We start from the raw sequence: 14,763 nt of genomic DNA on the forward strand, positions 1-14,763 counted from the left end.
GGTCGGTCTGGAAGGCTCCTTCAACTAGCCCAAATCCAGTCCCATGTTATTCCATGTGACCACAGTGCAAAGGAAAATGTGGAGGGAATGGAGAAGTTAGGCCTTACCCTAGGTTACATGGCATACCACAGAAATTTAGTAGAGGCAAAAGTGGAGGGGGCGGGAAATTAGCCTAGCCCCTAGTCCCAAACCTATTACCGTGACCACCACTCGGGCTTGCGGAGAGGTTCAACACGTGCCACTAAACCCATGGCCACATGACCTGTAACATGATCCAGAGCAACAGTGTAAGCATGCATGTGGTCTCTGGCCTACGCCCCTAACCATATGGACTTCCACATGATCGAAGAGAAGGGTGGAAGTTTTCCCACAGGTGCCCAACTAAGTACCTGACAAATTGCACCATTTGAGGTGGAATCAATGTCATTCCCACCTGAAATTGTCATCTGGCCGTTATGCCAAAGGAGGAAAACATTTCCTGTTTTTCAAGTTTTGTGAATTTGTAGGATAGGTAGGAGAGAAATGAACAAGGAGGGTTATATTAGCTATTTTTTAGCCTTTTTGAGCCCAAGAAGAGCCTGCAAAGTGGTTTTTGGGTGTTATGAAGACAACGGAAGAATTATTTTTTTGATTTAAGAATTATATGTTGATGAAATTGACATTTTGAACATATAATATAAAGGACCAACATTGGAAGCTGGACCCAGAGACATAGCTTTGAAGGGGTGAACTCCCTCATCAAATTGTTGTTTTGTGATGTTGCATGTTTTCTATTTTTCTTTAGTTATATCTGAAAAACTCAACTAAAACTACTAATTTTATGTGCTTATGCAATTTCAATCCATTTCCCACAAGACATAAAATAGCTTGCAAATTTTTTCATGAAACCTTCAATTTTTATTTTTATTTTAGACCAATTCAGAAAATTTGATTTCACATATAATTAATGTAGCTTCCAATCATATTTACTGGTTAATGCTATCATTATTATGATTGTATTCATTTTTACAACTAGTGCAAAAGTGTCTTCTTGATGGGGATGAGATTTTGGGGGTGAACCAAAATCACATTTCCCCAATAAATCGTTCTTGAGGTATGTGGGTTATGGGCCCACGAGGCCTATCAAAAACGCTTCTCACGGTTTGTTTACTCTACGATGCTCCAGCTCAAAATCCATTTTGTGCCAATCCTTTCCCTTCTGTTCCAGCAAAACTTCACGTGGTTTCGCATCTCCAAAGGGATTAACCTTAGGACGAGCCTGAGGGGGTGCAACATCAGTGAGAGGACTTTGTCGGTAGCTTGAGTGGGAGCTAGTGGGATGGCTACAGGTTCTGCTCTCAATCTTCGAGTCCACTTTCTTCTAATCATCACCCCTTTTAGCCAAACCTTCCCCCTGGGGGTGAGAATTTTCAAACGGATTTGACTTCGGCTTTGTCTTTGGCGCATCGACCTCTGGAGCGTCTGATAAAGATGATGCCAGCAGTGGATCATTCCTTGGTCGACTGGGTAGATCCAATACAAGCCAAGGCCTTCGTTTGTCACTGTCCTTTACCCTGTTTGAAAAACCAAATCGCTGGCAAACAATTCAAACAAAAAAATACATAGACACAAATTCACATACGATGCATTTCTATTATATACAAACTCGATTACAATTTAAGGCATATCAGCCTTAATCCCATATTCTCCTGCAACTACATTGTATCTCCTTACTTACACTCTCTCACATGCACAAGTTCTCTCTTTCTTGATGCACGAACAAATTCTTAATATCTCGTTATACATACATGGCAGTTTTAACTGAATTTTTAACTAAAATTTGTTCACTAACTGAATTTTGTTCACAGTTGGCCTGGTTGTCCACGTGTCTTCTTTCTCTAGTTTTTTTTTTCACTAAGATGCTTGGATGCTCCTGCATCAGACTCCGAGATACAAAAATTTATGACTTCCTGGTCATATGTGTTTCCTTGTCCTTAGAAATTCTACCCATTGTTTCACTTCTTCAGTGGAACTGCCTTCATGGTCTTCTATGAGCTACAACCAAACCTCTGCAATAGCAAGTCCTCCCTGATACTAGATGCCTTTCCAAGCTTCTCTTCTTAGCTTAGTCTTTTGACATCTCTCTGGTTCTCTCCTCTCGAACCAATTGACCACTCCTACTCTGGGTTTGCTGAAATCTTCTCACCTTCACAAAATAAAATAAAAAATTACAAGCTTACAAATCTTTAGCAAAATTGTACCTCTTCTTTCTTTGCATGCAAAAAGTCCTTTCCAGAGGAAATCTTTTCCCGCTTTGATACACTTGATGGGGATGAGATTTTGGGGGTGAACTAAAATCCCATTTCCCCATTAAATCTTTCTTGAGGCCTATGGGTTATGGGCCCATGAGGCCTATCATAAATGCTTCTCACAGTCTATTTACTCCTCCATGCTCTAGCTCAAAATCCATTTTGTGCCAATCCTTTCCCTTCTGTTCCAGCAAAACTTCGTGTGGATTCGCATCTCCAAATGGATTAATAGTAGGACAAGCCTAAGGGGGTGCAGCATTAGTGAGAGGAATTTGTAGGCAGCTTAAGTGGGAGCTGGTGGCATGAATGGAGGTTCTGCTCTCAATCTTCGAGTCCATTTTCTTCCAATCGTCACCGCTTTTAGCCAAAACCTCCTCCCGAGGGCAAGCATTTCCGAACGAATTTGACTTCAGCTTCATCTTTGGTGCATCGACCTCTGGAGCCTCTGATAAAGATGATGCCAGTAGTGGATCATTCCTTGGTCGACTAGGCTGATCCAATACAAGTTGAGGCCTTCCTGTGTCGCTGTCCTTGTCCCTATTTGAAAAACCAAATCGCTGGCAAACAATTCAAACAAAAAAATACACAGACACAAATTCACATAAGATGCATTTCTATTATATACAAACTCGATTACAATTTAAATCATCTCAGCCTTAATCCCATATTCTCCTGCAACTACATTGTATCTCCCTACTTACACTCTCTCACACACATAGGTTCTCTCTTTCTTGATGCATGAACGAATTCTTAATATCTCATTATACATACATGGCAGTTTAAACTAAATTTTTAACTGAAATTTGTTCACTCACTAAATTCTATTCACAGTTTGCCTGGTTGTCCACGTGTCTTCTTTCTCTAGTTTTTTTTTCACTAAGATGCTCGGATGCTCTTGCATCAGACTACTGAGGTACAAAAAATTATGACCTTCTGGTCATATGCATTTGATTGTCCTTAGCAATTCTACCCACTGTTTCACTTCTTCAGTGGAACTACCTTCACGGTCTTCTGTGAGCTACAACCAAACCTCTGCAATAGCAAGTCCTCCTTGCTACCAAATTCCTTACCAAGCTTCTCTCATGAGATTAGTCTTTCAGCATCTCTCTGGTTCTCTCCTCTTGAACCAATCGAGCACTCCTGCTCTAGGTTTGCTGCAATTTTCTCACCTTCAAAAAATAAAATAAAAATTACAAGCTTACAAATCTTTAGAAAAATTGTACCTCTTCTTTCTTCGCATGCAAAAACTCCTTTCTGCAGGAAATATTTTCCCACTCTGATACCACTTGATGGGGACGATATTTTGGGGGTGAACCAAAATCCCATTTCTCCAATAAATCGTTCTTGAAGGTTGTGGGTTATGGGCCCACGAAGCCTATCAGAAATGCTTCTCACGGTTTCTTTACTTCGCGATGCTCCAGCCCAAAATCCATTTTGTGAAATGCTTTCCCTTCTGTTCTAGCAAAACTTTGTGTGGTTTAGCATCTCCAAAGGGATTAACCTTAAGACGAGCCTAAGGGGGTGCAACATCAATGTGAGGACTTTACGAGTGGCTCGAGTGGGAGCTGGTGGGACAATTGGAGGTTCTGATCTCAATCTTCGAGTCCACTTTCTTCCAATTGTCACCCATTTTAGCCAAAACGTCCTCCTGTGGGCAAGCATTTCCGAATGGATTTGACTTCGGCTTCGTCTTTGGCGCATCGACCTCTGGAGCCTCTGATAAAGATGATGCCAATAGTGGATCATTCCTTGGTGGACTGGGTAGATCCAATACAAGCCAAGGCCTTCCCCTATCGTTGTCCTTGTCCCTATCTGAAAAACCAAATTGCTGGCAAACAATTCAAACAAAAAACATATACAGACACAAATTCACATAAGATGCATTTCTATTATATATAAACTCGATTACAATTTAAGGCATCTCAGCCTTAATTCCGTGTTCTCCTATAACTACATTGTATCTCCTTACTTACACTCTCTCACATGCACAGGTTCTCTCTTTCTTGATGCACAAATGAATTCTTAATATCTCGTTATACATACATGGCATTTTTAACTGAAATTTGTTCACTAACTGAATTATGTTCACGGTTGGCCTGGTTGTCCACGTGTTTTCTTCTGTAGTTTTTTTCACTAAGATGATCGGATGCTCCTACATCACTTCATAATGTATAACTTATTTTTGAGAATAACCTTTTGTAACCGATCTTGCCTTATATGTGTCTATGCTACCATCTTCATTAAATTTTGTCTTTTACAACCATTTTGATCCTATAGGGCCTTTATTTTTAGGTAATTCTGTTAATTCCCAAGTTTCATTTTCCATTATAGAGTCATATTCTTCTTTCATAGCATCCATCCATTCCTCATGATTTTTAGCTTGTTCAAAATTTAAAGGATCAACAATAGTAATCATTTGAGACATTAAATCATAATCTTTATACCTGATAGGGGTTTGAATTTGTCATGTTGACCTTCTTAGAGGTTCATTAGACTGTGGAGTATCTTCTCCTCTTCTTCTTCTATGTGGAGTTCCTTCATTACTTCTTTTTGGACTCCAACTTCTTGAGATGTCTTCTGGAATGTCCATGATTTCTTGAGGTGATTTCACAACTTCTTCTTGTTATTCTTCCTTAAAGTTGTCATAAGGAGAATTCCATACATTATTTTAATCTTCTTTTATTTGTTTATTTGGATTCTCATGAAATATAGCATTTCTAGTTGCAAATACCTCGTGAATACTTGGTTCATATATTTTATATGCTTTTTTATTAGTATAATATCCAATAAAAATGCATTTGATATCTTTGGCATCTAATTTATCCTATCCTCTTTAGGAATATGAACAAAGGCCTTACATCCAACTATCCTTAAATGACCAGCTTTTGGTTTAAAGCCATTAAATTCTTCAAATGGTGTTTTGTGTTCAAGATATTTTGTAGGCCTTCTATTTTCTATGTATACAATTATATTAATGGCTTCTGCCCAAAAACTATTAGATATTGGGCCTTTACCTTGTAACATACTACAAGCACATTCAACTAGTGGTCTATTCTTTCTCTCAGCTACTCCATTTTGCTTAGGTGTATGTGGTATTGTATCTTCTTGCACAATTCCATTGTGCTTGCAATATTGAATGAAAGCTCTTGAAGTGTACTCACCACCTTTATCTAATCGAATAATTTTAATTCTCTTTCCTACTTTCTTTTCAACCATATTCTTAAATTCTTTAAAGTATTCAAACACATCACTTTAATTGCTTATAACTTATACCGAGGTGTATCTAGTGCTATCATCAATAAATATAAGAAAGTAACATGTTGTGCTGAGTCACCTAGTTTGCATAGGACCACATACATTAGTATGCACTAGTTTAAGTATTTCACATTTTCTTTAATCTTCATACATATGAAATTATTCCCTATGTTATTCTCCTAGTTCACAACCTTCACATTCAAAGTGTTCATCCTTAAAATTTGTAAGGTCTTCTACCATCATTTTCTTTTGTAGTAACATTAGTTCATTATGATTTATGTATCCATACATTTTATGCCAAAGGTCTATATTTGACGTGGTTGTCAATGCCAATGTTTGGTCCCCTTTCTTCGTTACATACAACTTGTATAATCCTACAACTCTCATTACTTTTGCAACAACCTTGTAGTTTTCCTACATATCATTTACCAAACAATGTGATTTCACAAATTCAACTTCTAAATGTTGAATTTTAATAGTAGAGACTGAAATTAAGTTCTTTAATCATGGAACATAGACCACATTTTAAATTTGTTTTTCTCATCCATTACGCATAGTAACATTTATATCACCATATCCTTTAATTTCATGTGATCTATGCACCATTATTGACTTCCTGATATGTGCCAAACCAATCTGTTTTGCATGACATGTGGATTTATGAACCAAAATCTATGAACTAGGCGTTATCATCACCAGTTTCTCCAGATAATTTAAGAATGAAAAAATCATGACTGATTTCTTCATCTTTATCAACATAATTTCTTGTATTCCTTTGTTTAAATTGATCAAACCTCATTTTCATGCAATTCATAGTAAGATGACTAGGTTTTTCACAATAATAACACACATCATCTCTACATGATTTGGAATTTGACCTTGGTCAACGACGACCTTGAAATTATTTTTCATGTGGATTTTTTCATTTATTTTTCTCCCACTATTTTCCTTTGAAGGACTTCTTCCCTTTAGCCATAAATGATAAATCTAAATTGGGATATTTCTAATTAAGGCTTCTTCTATGCTCTTCTTCCTGCATAAGTATACCTACAAACTAGTGAAATGTGGGAGCCTTCTCTCTAGCTACAAGACCAATGATAAACATCTAATATTCATCAATAATTTCGATTAATGTCACAATAACCAAATATATAGTACATATTGTGTCACCAATGTCACCCAATTTATCTTTCAGATCGTTAATTCTGGAAATAAAATTACTGATAGTTTCATTTTCTTCCATCTTAATCAAAAGAAGCTTACTCTTTAAATACAATATTCGATTTGTATTCTTTGTGTGATACAAACATTTGAGAGTATCCAATGTCTCCTTGGATGTTTTTCATTCTGTAATGTGTGGAATAATTTTGTCCTTAATATACATTCACAAAAGTACCTTCACTTTGTTTTCTCGTCGCTCCTAATCTTGATTTCTTGCAGTTGTGGCTTGAGGGGATCTAGCTTACCTTTAGGTCCATACACGGTCATCCATATATTGTATCCTTCCATATAAGTTTGTAGCTTAAACTTACAATTTGAATAATTTTCTCCATCTAACTTGTTAGAGTCAGATAAATAAGATTTCACCAATACATTAGCCTTGGTAGTAAACTTATGAGTACTCAAATACCATGCACTAAAATACTAATTTTCACAAATTTAATAACTAATTTCCTTATACCTCAATCACCAATAATAACACCCTCTTTTCTTTTCTTTTCAGAGTGATAAACCTAGTGCAAGATATACACTAGAATTTCAATAGAGGCCAACAAATTCTTTTATTCATTACAATTATTTAAACAAAAAAGGCCAATAAATGTGTAAACCATACATTTTATAATCCGCTACGGGTAATTACCAAAAAATCATACTCAAGCATATGGCAAACAACATAAGATGTAAAAGAAACTACCCAACAACAAAAATATAGAAACTCTTTACTCATGTGAAGTAGTTTAGTTATATGTATTTCTCAGTCACTGATTATGCAAATCTTGCTAGAGCACAATCACCAAACGCTAGAAAATTGACATTAGACAACAAGCACTACATGTCGAGGATTTACCCAATTTTAACTTTGATAATATTAGGTTCTTTGGCCCTCTATTACTATCACGCAATAAAACTTCTTCTCTCAGCTCCTTCTTGGGAATCTGCAAGTCAGTTTCCTTGGCTCACACGTAATAATCAATCGTTCGGTAAGTTTGCCCTTCACCAAAACCTTTAGGAACTACACATAGAATTTTTAGTGAAACACCCTCGGCGATCTCTTTGATTGATCGCTCACATAAGAACCTTATGCTCTAACACCAAGACAAAGTTTCACATTTAAAGCTTGATTGTTGTATTACCATTGAAGAATCTGTATACAATGAGGTGAAGGTTTTGGATTGTCGGTGACTAGCTTCTTCAAAGAAACTCGAAGAACTATCTAAAAGTCGCAGGACTCTCTATTGGACACATTTAATGTGATTCGTAAAGGGTGGGTGGAATTACAGTGTTCTAACAACAGGGCATCTAAAGGACATAGTTGGTCTTCAACAAGGTATGATAATCATTAGTCTATATTTTGTACATAGGATGTGTCTCATCACCTTAACCATGGTTGATAGAGGAACAAAAGGGTCTTAATCCCTTAATGAAACTTGTAGGATTTAGGGTCCATGAACAAGTCCTCAAGCAACCATATAGAGACTTCATGTTGAATCTTGGACTTTGAGTAGAATATGGGCATCTTTGAGATGGCTTGCACACTAAGGATGGGTCTTAGAGCCTTAAGAATGATTCACGGAAGAAATCAATGAACATATACTCTAAATGAAGTTTCTTTGACTCATGGTACAACAATAAGGCCTTGAACCACTAAAGAATCCATCTAAAGCGGATAGTTTACCTCTAAGTCAGATATGGATATTGTTCAATAGAAGGCGCCTTTGTACAATACAGATGATATTTAGAGCCTTAATCATGGTTACAAGAAGAAAATAATGACGTTATGCCCTAAATGAAGCTTCTAAGAACCATGGGATATAAATTCAACCTTTATATGATATACATTCTCTCTAGAATGGTTTTCTGGATATTACATGGGATATGGGAGCCATTAAAGCATTATCCACACCAAGGGTGAACAAGAGGGATTTTTGGGATGAAATTAAGGAATTTAGATAATAAATGATACTTGGAGAGGTGATTTACAATTTATTAGGATTCAAAGCACCACATAAACCCTCTAAATAAGATATTTGACCTGTAAATGAAATTGGGATGACATTAAAAGGTTTTGCACATGGAAAATGGATATTGAAGACTAGCTTCATTATATTCAAGTGAGGAGAATAAATATGTTATATCGTTAATGTTAGTGTTAGAACCATAAATGAAACCTTAAAAAACCACACAAACCCAAATATAAACTGAAATAACCACACAAAACTTTTACTAGAAAATATAATCGTAATTAAAAATATTAGTTATGTTATTGATTTACTATATGATATAATTTAAGCAAGAAATATAAAATACATGTGATTCCCATATCAAATATTAATGTGGTTTAATCCGGACATGCAACCGTTTATGATGTTATTTCTATTTAATTTTAATAGTTCATCTCTCCTCGTCTTGTAATGTATATCTCCTTTTCTATTCTTCATTGTGGTGGATACGTAAGTTTCAACATATTTTTGATTCAATTAGAATGCAACAAGAATATAGTAAATATGTTATTTTTTGTTTAATCTTAAGTTCATCTTCTGTAAGGTATATATATATATAGATATCATTTTCTCTTCTCTCGGGTACCTTTTTTTATATAATTTGTTTAGAGGAAGCGTTAAGCATCAGGTTGTAGAGTTATATATATAGAGATATATATAGAGGCGTGTTATTTAATTTATGGTAATTTTAAATTTAATAATGTATATATATATATAGAGGCGTGTTATTTAATTTATGGTAATTTTAAATTTAATAATGTATATATAAATATGGAGAGTGTTTAATGATTTGTAATAAGATAGATATTATTATGTTATTGCTTGTGTAGTAATAGTTATGATCGAGTTGTTGCTATTAGTTTGTATGTATTGCATGAGTTTTTAAAACTTTTATAGTTAATATTAGCTTTTATATAAAAAATTTGAGCGATGTTAACCTGATCCTACATCTTCGACTCCAGATTTCGATGGTGGATGTCATTATACCATGCACGATTGACTGGGCTAATCTGATAATACAGAGGAGAGCGATTATGTATACATGTGGGAGTTAAATTTGACTTGATTTGAGCTCTAGCGTAACAAATTTGGTTTTAAGAGTGTTGGTGGACAATTTATTAACGGATTATCGATAATCACATTTTTAATTAGTTGTGAGGTGTTTTCTTACTGTTGTGGTATTCATTGAGGCTAGACTTCCTGTTTTTGTGCCTACGTTTTCTTTTCGGCATAACTTCTGCTTCTCAACCTTCTATTGTTGTTGCCATTGTGACTAATATATGGCATTATGACTTATGTGTTGTCCTTGACGACAACCTACTTGATGAGTTGTCCTTTGATGGAAACCAACTTGATAAAAATGTCAACAGGATGTGTCTACAGATGTGATAGAGAATTTGGACAAAGGGATACCAGTTCAGAGGCAGAGGAATGGAAAATATGAAATTTCAAGAAATATACGCAGGTTCTGTTAAGAAAAGCCACGTACACACGTGAGTATGAAGAAAAAAAGGCATGTGCAGTTTCTGCACCATGGTATTCTAGATACCAAGGGTCCTTCCCATGGTATTGCTCTGTGGTATTGATCCCAATAATGAATGTTTTGATCTCGTCTAAGAAAACCATTAGCTGGAGTATGGTTTTGACCTGTGGTATTGGATAAGGGATATTCTATATAAGGAGATGAAAATAAATGTGGTAAAACGTGTGCAAGTGATGAATATTTTATGAATAATTAGATCTGAAGCAAATATGAATGTAATGGGTTGCTAATGTTTCTCTTGATCGAAAACTAAGCATGCACCCAAGAATTTGATGATGGATAAAATCCAATAGATATGAGATGATAATATTGATTATGAGGTGATTGGATCTATGCTGATAGTGTCTTGATGCATGATCTTTATGTATATGTCGAGATCTAGGTATGTCTGAAGCTTTGTTATGCAGGAAATCTTTGTGTCAGTACATGCAGATCTATACGCAGGTTTTACAACCTGAAAGGTGAGTGTACACGCGAGTTTGATATGGGTAAGTAATGTATATATTGTGATCTATATCCAAGTTTGTTTCCTGAAAAGTACATATATACATAGTTTTTTTAGGAAAGGGCATATAGAAACTAGGGTTTTTGATGAAAAGTTTAATTAGCCTTGCTATGTTTCTATTGTCTATCGGTGAAGTCTTGCTTGATGTTATGAGCTTAACAGTAATGTTTAAAATATGAATTGACTAATTAAAGAATGTTGAAGATACTTGTTGCTTGGGATTGAAGTTTAGTTAAGGTTCTATGATTGTTTTAGAATGATGCAGTGGATCTGTGTATGGTTAAGTATTTGTTTCAAAGTGACAGTGGTTCATTTTTCAGGATTCAGTGGTTCACTTTTAGGTTTAAGTGGTTTACTCTGTATGTGGTTATGCTTTATGAAAAGCATCTACACACATGGGTTTGCTACTGTAAAGTAGCGTATACATTTTGATATATGGTTGATCAGGGTTTATAGTAATAGAAACTAGTTTCTGTGTTGTGAAGCATGTTGATTGGTATTATGGTTATAATGATATGATTGTTCTAGTTTTCTAAGTTTGAGTGTCAGTTGATTGGTTGAGTTTTGGTTGATTCAGTTGATTTAGTGATTGCGTATGAGATTGGTTGTTTCAGATAATGATTGAGTGGTGTTGAGGGTGTTGGACCCGCAAACATTCAGAGGATCACCCCAGTATGAAGTCCCAACTAGACCTGACACCATTTGATGTGTGAGTCCCATCAGGTATGATGGCCCGGTTTCCATTATCTTAATGATTTTCCTCAACTCTTGCTTGTCAGCACAAGAGAGTGGTATGCTTTCTCTTTGAGAAGTGAGGTTCGCGTGCCTGGTGATTGCAAGTGTTACTTGTGTCAAACGTTCTTTCACTGTAAAGGTATAGGGTGAAAGTGAGTACCAAGTCGGTTGTGAGAAAGCTCCAACTCTGCTAGGAGCACACAACACAACAGGACATGCACAACTTCCGAAGGAGAAATCCACATGGATGTGGCAGTCACAACACACAAGGTAAGATAACACATGCAACACTCAGCAGATGAGTCTACACAAGTGCAATGGTTGTTACAACAAGTTTTATGTGAAAGGTCTGTCTAATGCTCAGGGAGACAACCACCAAGGGCGAGACAACGTTAACAACATATACAACACATTTTCATTAACAGATTATATATTACAACAAGTGAAATAAGTTCAAGTGTTCAAGGTAGGTTAAAGAAACATGCATTATAAGTGTTCAATATTTGTCTTACAACAAATAAAATACATCTGTGAAAATATGGTGTCCTGTTAGCACGCTTCTAAATTAAGTGAAAGTTCCAAGACACATTGTTACACCATACATCACCAATCCCGTGTGGGGGCGTTCGAGCCACTACTTACTCCTTAAAGAAAATATTAAAGACTCTCTTCGCTATGTGGGAGGAGTTTAGGTGAAAATCCCATTCCATGTACAAATGAGGGGGTATTTCTAGCCAAGGGTGAAACTGACCCTGGTGGTTGTTCAACTACCCTCATGGCTATTTGAATTCCATGACTTTTCAACTTTACATGACTCGTTGTACAACAAGTGGGTCTCTTGGACTTCCGTGTTACATTACCTTGATTGAAAACATGGCACATAGTAGAGATGTGGGCGACATGGCTCATGACATGACTCGACATGATATTGCTACTACATTCATGCTACTACTAGAGTGGATGTCGAGATGTAGTGATGTTGGGTGGTGGATGTATTCATGGTGTGCCACAGCTTCACCTTCACATGGCAAGGTGCGCAGAGTCTTCGATGGTCATTGGTTCTCTTGATGTTTCTTTCGAACATTGTTCCTTGCTTGTATGTTGGGAGGCTTGACAGGCCCATATTTTCATGAAAGGTGCATGTTCGTGTATTCGTTCGTCCGTCTGCAAACACATCTTTGCATGCTCATTCGTTCGTGAGCACATCTCTTCACATGCTTCATTTATTCATCCATTGATGAACCCATCCCTTTTCATGTGCTCCCTTCATTCATCCCATTTGTCATCGCACCATATTTGTTGTTGTACATGTACCTGCAGTCACTCATGAAGAGATGACATCAAATCAAAAGACCTCCTAGTCTACCATGACACATGATCATTTTGGATGCAGGTGACTAGGAGAGGAAACAAGGTTGCGAGGCAGGATGATGGCCGCAAGAACTGTTGATGAAAACTGTGCAAGGGTCATTGAGTGTTGAAGATGTGAAATTCAAGACAACAGTGATTGTCTGTGAGGTCTAGCTTGATTGGAAGGAAAAACTGCGCAAATTTTGGGCAGTATAGTTTGGGGTGCGGGAAGGCAAGGTAGACAAAATATGCACTTTTTTTGGAATGAGTGGTGAGTAGGGCCTTAACAGCAAAATTGTGCAATTTCTTGGAGGAACAGGCTGGGCTACAGGAAGGATTGGCAGGTAGGATTTATGTAGTTTTTTCAAGGAACTGGCCGGGAGCCTAGCAGCCAAAACTGAGAAATTCCTGGAGGGAACTGGCAGCTGGCTGCAAGTTCACTGGCATTCAAAATTGACCAATTCCCAAGGGGAACAGAGAGTCAGCTGTCGGGATCTTGGGAGCAAAAGCTATGAAATTCGTATAGGGAATTGTCAGTTTGTTGTTGGTGAGAGAAATTGCATTGATGCTGGGAGGCTGACCTACTGATCATGTCTACGCAATTTCTGATCTGACCGAATTGTTGGGAAGCAGAGGTCGTTCTCATGAAAACTATGCAATTTTCTATATGAGCAATCGATCGATTTTCGGAAGGACTGGCTGAAAAACTGCTCAATTTTCTGATGGAGATAGGGACGGGCACTGGGTGTCCAGTTAACCTATCTGCGCAATTTCTTCAGTTAGTAGAGCAGGCAAGGTCAGCAGCCTCTGTGAAATTTTTGAGGGGAGCTAGTCCCAACGTGGCTATCAGGTCCAACTCTCCGGGTGGCCACCATGAAGGTTGATTGACTTGCTTGCAGGTAGCACAACTTGAATTGACTTGCTTAGTGCTTTTGCGTTGTTCTAGGAGATAGTCGATTAAGTCGACGGTGGGGTGATGGTCCAGCTATTAGAGGGGAGTATGGTCATCAAAAATTTAGCAAAATGACTAAGTGTGTGAATGAGTGAAAGATGTAAATGTGATCTTACAAACACACACCCTCATGACTTAACAACAAGAAGTCTCAAACCAACCAGACACACATGTTCAACATGATTGACCGATGGTGTAAGCAACAAGTATGACACTTGTGATTGACTGTGAAAACTCTTTCGCAAAAGTGAACGGGACTCTGTGTGTGATTGCGACAGATGTTTTCAGAGCGAAAGTAACATGTACACATGAAGCAAAGACCTTGAGCATGACTAGAACATGGTTGCAAGCAAGACATGGACATCAACATGCGAAAGCTTGGGTGGAATGAACAAGCAAGTTGGGTGCGAAGGCTCACATGAGCTCACGGAGTGAACCAAAGTGTATGCAACCTTCAAGTGAAACTCTCAAGGGAGGCTCCGAATTTGGGTGCAGGCAAAAATTTTGGAGGGTGGTTGTAGCCACTACAACAGTTGGCGACACACTGGTAGAACTCCAACTTCTCCAGTTTAGTTCATTGATAGAAGAGAGCATTGGCCTTTCTAGAAGTATTGAATCATTGTGTGGGTTACTTCAACTTCTCCACTTACCCCATGGACTTACATGGTTCACCTTTTGCCAACCTAGTCAAAAAAAATCAAAAGTTCAGCTTCATCACAGTGTTTCAAATCTCAGAAGGGTAGTTTAGCTCACAAGTTGAAGATTTTCAGAGTATAAGTTATCATCTCTGGTGATGCTCTGCTACAAGCAGACCTAGACGCTACCCCGGTGGAGTCACATAGGAACACACACATTGCTCCACTGCCAGCAAGCCTAGTCAGTACCCCAGTGGAGTTGCATGCTTAATTGCTCTG

This window comes from Pinus tabuliformis, chromosome 7, assembly GCF_031772625.1.
Source record: "Pinus tabuliformis cultivar Carrire ecotype Pingquan chromosome 7, CPIR1, whole genome shotgun sequence".
Taxonomy (NCBI): Eukaryota; Viridiplantae; Streptophyta; class Pinopsida; order Pinales; family Pinaceae; genus Pinus; species Pinus tabuliformis.